Below are 7,372 nucleotides of genomic sequence, written 5' to 3'. Positions count from 1 at the left end.
TTACATCCCCAGCCACTTGGCCCACCAGAGACAAGAACAGGATGATAAGCAATGGAATGGCATTGAACTCTCCTGTTGAAGGACTTGCATTTCAATGTAGATTCTGAGCCTGGGTGAAAACTTCTCTGTCACCTTTACTACAGCATTCTTACCCTTTTATATTTCTTTCCCCTTCTACATCTCTATTACTGTTGTACTGTGTTAAGCATTACACCATGGGAAAATTAAGGAATTAATACAATAAAAGCTTAATTTAAAAACCCTAACCCTTTGAACTTATTTAATTGAAAACAAATTCTCATGCTGAAATTTTCTAAAATCAGAAAGATTCAAAACTCTGTCTTTGAGCTGATATTGCATGAGTGCCAGATATTGGTTAGCAAAGGAAATATCATTGCTCTATTTATTGAACACATATTCAATGAGCACTCCCTGTAGGCAGGCAATATGTTAGGCCCCAGGGATATCACAGTTAAGAAAATTGCTAACTGTGCCTTTGTGAGGCTTAAGAGTCCAGTGATAGAATGAAAAAAGCTTTATCACTAAGAAAGATGTTCTAGTAATAATGATGATCATGACAAATTTCAAGCTTGAAGACGAAATATTGAATAATTCAGTTATAGACATTGAAAAGATTAGGAGTAAAGGAAGACAGATTATAAGCCTCTGCTATAACCAGTCCTTATGTGAGCTGCTGAAGAAAAGAGGAGACTGAAGGGTTAGTTAAGAAAGTCACATTTGTTGTAGTAACAGAATACAGTGGATACTTTTTAGGCAAGAGAAAATTTTGGTGAGCCTTAACTTTAAAAAATAAACATCTGCTTTTATTCAAAGTGAGAAAAATGGAGAATAATAAATGTTTCTGCGGTTGCAGACACTTCTAAAAATTATATATGTACTATATGATTAGCACTGCTGAATGCATAGACTGAATCTATTATAAAGACAGTGGCAAAAATGAGCATTTTCCCTTTTTCCTCCCAAAGAATGTACCAAAGAATCAAAACGAAAAAAACTCACAACTTTTTTTCAGTAAAATCAAAAGATAGATAATCTGCAGTTTCCAAAATTTGTATATGAGATCCCAGAACTGCTGAGATCAACCAGAAGTTTCAGAAGAGAAAGAAAGAAGGGCAGAGAGTGGGCCCAACGATACCTAATTTGAGAATATGCAAAAAAAAAAAAAAAAAAATTCTTGAAAGTGAGACTTTCACTCAGAAGAACAAAATCAATTTCCATTGATTACAACAATGGATTCAGGAACTAGAGTTGGGGTATAGCTGCAAACGGAGGAAAGAAAGAAACCTGACAAATGTAGAGGACTCTGTTGTGGCTAATCTCAGAAAACCTACAAAAATATGGTATCTGAAGGTAAGATCTTACTGTGACTTATGAAACCTGTATATCTTGTTTGCACCAATCAGTGTCGGAACTGGAATTTCCAACAATCAGTGTGGCTAGTGAAAGAAGCCCACTTGGATGTGTCTTGCGGGAAGTAATGGAGGGATACACAAAAATTAGGCAGAGGAGTGAGTCTATCTCTGTAACAGCAGTGAAGAGAAACCCTTTGAAAACCCCAGATGTTATTTTGCTCTCCTTTTCCCAAGAACCTAGATGAGAAAAATTTAACTTAGTTATATATGAGTAATTGAAAAAAGAATGGACACACTGTCGACACAAAAGCAGTATAGGAAAAGACTTGCAAAGGAGTAGTAAAATGTATCCGTTGTTGAAGAACACACACCACAACAATGTTGTCATGGAGAAGTTGAAACATTTGTTCTAACATTAACAGCAAAAATTTTCAAAAAGGCACAGTGAAGGAATTGCTTCTATAAATTAAAACTACATGGTACAAATGCAAGAACTTGGGAAGGGATGATGAGAGACAATAGGAGCTGGTGACACATAGCTGGAGAAACTCAGAAAAGAAGTGAAGAAAAAAATACCTTCACGAATTAAGAATATAAAAGGAAGAATTACGAGGTAAAATGCATACTGAGATAGACACAGGCAGGAAAAGAAGAGACAGAAATGAGGAAGGCTAACAAAATGAAATGCAAGTAAAGAAAAACTACACAGGATTAGAGAGAATACAAAAGATGGAGAAGATAGGGAATGGTAATCCGATAGATACACAATTAGATAAAAGAAATAAATGATGGGAAAATAAATATGTAAATATATTATTAAAGAAAGAAACATTCTTCAAATGAAAGATGACTTGAAATTTCACTTTGAAAAGAAACAACGATTACCAGGAAAAACTGCCCCAGCGTCATCAATATTGAGATGTGTCCTAGTACAGTAACCAGAATTTAAATACAAAAAAAGATTTTTTTTAGACATGCAGGCAAAAGCAATCAGTAACTTATAAAGAAAAATACTGATACTGGCCTCAGAAGTCTTCACTGCAACTTTAGTGGAATCGAGCCATTCAGTATCAGTGGAACAAAGCTTACAAGAAACCAAAGAAAATAAATTAAGAACTAAGGTTTTTTTTTTCTTTTCTTTTTAGCCAAATGGTTTTTCAAGTACAATGGGAACAGACAAACAATGATGAACATGCAAGAACTCGGGGACTATTATTCTCATGAAACCACCTTCAGGAAATCACTAGAATAATGAATGAAATTCGGCTTTCTAATAAATAAATAAAAGAGACATGCTGAATCAAAGACTGATTTTCAAGTTAATACATTCAATGTATTTATCTACTGACCTACATGTTAGAATATGAGAATTAAAGCAATATAATGCAATATAAACTTTATAGAACAAATAGACTCTGACAATATAAAAATGATATGAAATATAATGGCATCCATTGTCTAATGGCTGGGAGTCCAATAAAACCTCTTAAAAGAACAAATAAGTAGCATGGCATTTAGCAACACAAAGATGAAATGTAATCCAAATTATTTCATAAATCATCTAGTCAAGCAGGAAGGCATTGAGGAATAAGAAACACTAATTTTTATTATTACTTACTTTAACAGACTAGCAGAAACATTTCTTACTTTAACTTAAAAATAGAGCAATGCAGATAAATAATTACAAAAGTAACACAGAACAAAATGAAAATCTTTGTAAATATTAAGAATACATATATAGGCTGGGCATGGTAGCTAACACCTGTAATCCCAGCACTTTTGGAGGCTGAGGCAGGCAGATCCTTTGAGCGCAGGAGTTTGAGACTAGCCTGGGCGACATGGTGGAGCCCTAACTCTACAAAAAATACAAAGTTAGCCATGCGTGGTAGCACAATCCTGTAGTCCCAGCTACTTGGAGGGGCTGAGGCAGGAGGATCGCTTGAGCCTGGGAGATTAAGGCTGCAGTGAGCCATGATCGTGCCACTTCACTCCAACCTGAGTGACGAAGAAAGACCTTGTCTCAAACACACACACACACACACACACACACACACACACAGAAAATAAAAGAAAACAGAACACAAAATGAAGGAGTTTTACAAAGTAACAGTTGAAAACATCACATATGTTTTACCACCAAGTGCATGCACAAAACATAACAATGTAGCAGAACCAAAAGTAAATATTTCCATTATATCAATAAATGTAAATAAAATTTTCTCCTGTTTTATAGGCACAAGTAAAGATTTTTATATTTTATCACAGAAAATAGAGTTCTGTGTTTTATATCTACAATAAGAAAATTCAGAACACTTAACAAATAAAAAGATGAACAAACATACATCAGGGAAATGGAAACAAAGAGTAAGCAGGCATTGCAATCTTAATCAGAGATTAGGTGGCATAAAGCCTAAAACATGTTAAACAAGATAAAGAAGGATATTTTTAAGGTGATCACAGAACAGATACCTTCCTATGAAAACAAAGCAATTATGAATATCTGTGTAGAACATTATATATCACCAACATTCCTACAGCAGCAATTATGAGATATTCAAGGAGCTAGCATGAAGCCCACGGTTAGTAAGAGTCTTAATACTTTATAAAATGTAAGTAAAATTTTGAATATTAAATGTCATATACACTTTTCAGACCAATCTCACTTAAGAGCATCAGTGCAAAAATCCTAATTAAAATATTAACAAATGAACCTGAATAGCACATTACTATATCAACACTAAGTGTATTTTTCTTTTTTATCAAAAAAGTTAGGAATGTTACTGTATTAGAAAATCTATTAACATATTTGATCACTTGCCTTACCTATAAAATGGAAGTACAATATTAGTATCCACTTTATGGGATCATTTTTTCATTGATTAAAAGAGTTATTATATACCAAATCTTTAGCAAAAATGCCTAGCATAGAGTGAGCCTTTCATAAATGTTATCTGTTGTGTTTATCAGCACTCACAAGATATTAAAAGATAACTATGCTTGCAATAGTAATATAAGTCTTCTTATAATTTTCTTAAATAATTAACTTCTTATGTTAATTTATTAATATTGTATTCTCATATTTTACCCCTTCTCCTTGGGGTTTTTATTATTATTCTTTTAGACCCTCTGTTCTTTTTGTAATTGAAATCAATTTGTAAAGTCAGAGAGTACCTAAGACCAACCAGTTACTTTAAAATAATTTCAAATGATAATAGTAATATGTGAGTGCACTGCCTCTGTTTTAAATAGACTTTTTTTAGGGCAGTTTTAGGTTCACAGCAAAATATAGCAGAAGGTAGAGTTTCCACGTAGTGTCTACCACATACATGGACAGACTCCCCATTGTCAACATCTCTCATGAGAGGGGTATATTTTTTATAAGCCATAAACTTATATTGATACATTATCATCACCCACTGTCTATAGTTTACATTAGGGTTCACTTGATGTTGTGCATTCTATGGATTTTGACAAATGTATAATGGCATGTATCTATTATTGCAGTATCATACAGATAATTTCACTGTCCTAAAAATTCTGTTTCACCTATTCATTCCTCTCTCCCCACCAGCTGCTAACAACTACTGATCTTTTTACTCTATCTATAGTTAGAGATGTCCTAGAATATCATACAGTTGAAATCATATATTATGTAGCCTTTTCAGACAGGCTTCTATCACTTAGTCATATGCATTTAAGTATCCTCCATGTTTATTATTATTATTATTATTATACTTTAAGTTCTGGGATACATGTGCAGAACGTGCAGGTTTGTTACATAGGTATAAATGTGCCATGGAGGCTTGGGGTACCCATCAACCCATTATCTACATTAAGTATTTCTCCTAGTGCTACCCCTCCTCTAGCCCCCCACCCCCCGAGAGGCCCCAGTGTGTGATGTTCCCCTCCCTGTGTTCATGTGTTCTCATTGCTCAATTCCTGCTTGTGAGTGAGAACATGCAGTGTTTGGTTTTCTGTTCTTGTGTTAGTTTGCTGAGAATGATGGTTTCCAGCTTCATCCATGTCCCTGCAAAGGACATGAACTCATCCTTTCTTATGGCTGCATAGAATTCCATGGTGTATATGTGCCATTTGCCATTTTTTCTTTATCCAGTCTATCATTGATGGGCATTTGGGTTGGTTCCAAGCCTTTGCTATTGTAAACAGTGCTGCAATCAACATACGTGTGCATGTGTCTTTATAGTAGAATGATTTATAATCCTTTGGGTATACCCACACCAGAACATTGCTTGCTGTGCTTAAGAATCAGATCAAAGTGAGACAGATGACCAAAAGCAACAGTGTCCTCAAGCTATGATAGGTCAAGGCACTGAAAAGCCATATGTCCTCTATCCTGGGCAATTGCAGAGACAAATGTTTTGTGCTCAAACATAAAATCACAGCAGATATATTTTCTGGTGTCTTGGCAATGAGCTAGCTGGGAGCTGTGACTCCCCTTTACCCTAGTAGAATGGACTGCAAAGCTATCAGTTCCCCAGGCCTCCAGGTGTTAACATCACTGTATAAACAAGTCATTTGCACAAAGGGTATTTCAGGTCTTGGGAATAAACATCCCCCTGAAGAGCTGGTGCCTAATCTGACAACTGCTCCACCCCTTTTAAACATTCTCAAGGGCACTCTCACCGTAGTCCTATAAAAAATTAGAGGAAGAGGGGACAGGTTTCCTTCCTGGAGAACAGTGTCCTTTACAATTTCCCATTGTGTTTTTACCCTTATATGCTTCTCCGAGGGAGAAAAGAATGTGGCAAACAGCGTGCTGTATCTTGCTGTTCCTCTGTTTATAAATTTCCCCAATAGAGCCTGTTTTTTTGCAGACCAGGTGGCATTGTGACTTAGCTCTCTGCAGGACTGTAGGGAAAAACAGACAAATTCACATTGCTCTTTTAAAAATATTTATATTTGATTTAAGCACCATAGTTCTGTTAGTGGCATATAACAATTAATTAGATCATAAATTCACTAGTCACATTTTAGTGCTTTTAATAAGATTTCAGAGAAACAACCTTCTCATCAGCAATAAATCCAAAAATCGTATTTCAGAATGTTACTTCTGAAGGTAATACTTTCAATTTTTATTGATTCTAATTGGATGCAATTTTAAAAGGCACAATTCTCTAATACTGACACCAAGCTCTAGAGGTGTACCAAATCTAGGCCTCAATCTCTCATATACCATATGCGAAACTTATCAGTAATCTGACACTGAAAATCCTCTATGAGAGTAACATTTATAAACTTAAGATGTAGAAATATATGTGAGCTACAAAAGATTACTATTATTTAAATAGTAGTAAAAGTATAATACAATGATTTACATAAATTGTGAATTATATTTACTGTAATAAATAATAAATATACAGAAGATGCCATACTTTAAATAGCACTTTAGCTAAGAGACCAAACAGTACAGTTCTTCCAGCAAAAATGGAAGCTTATTATTCTTTCTTATGTAACAGCCTCAGGGGTTTCAATCATCTCTCTCTTCTTGCCTTTTACTATAAGCAGTCAGGAGGAACAAAGACCCTCCTTCAACACTTTTCCTAGAAATCTCCTCAGCTAAATGCCCAATTTTATTGCTTACAAGTTTTACCTTCCACAAAACAATAAAACAAAGTTTAGCCATGTCTTTGCCATTTTATAACAGGGATCACCTTTTTCATTTCCCAAAATATATTTTTATTTCCATTTCAGACCTCACAGTAATCACCCTCAGTGTAAACATTTCTTGCATGTACCTCAAAACTCTTTCAACCTCTACCCATTACCCAGTTCCAAAGCTACTTCCACATTTTTTGATATTTGTTACAGCAGTACCTCATTCTTTGTATCAAAATCTGTATTAGTCTTGCTCTCTAGAGAAACAGAATGTGGTAGGAGTTCTTAGTAGAAAGCAAATTTTATATATGTATATACATACACATACCTATGTGTTTATAAAGAGATTTACTCTAAGGAATTGGTTCATGAAATTATGGAGG

This window comes from Trachypithecus francoisi, unplaced genomic scaffold (assembly GCF_009764315.1).
Source record: "Trachypithecus francoisi isolate TF-2019V2 unplaced genomic scaffold, Tfra_2.0 Lachesis_group15, whole genome shotgun sequence".
NCBI classification, from domain to species: domain Eukaryota; kingdom Metazoa; phylum Chordata; class Mammalia; order Primates; family Cercopithecidae; genus Trachypithecus; species Trachypithecus francoisi.
This window is presented reverse-complemented; position numbering follows the sequence as displayed.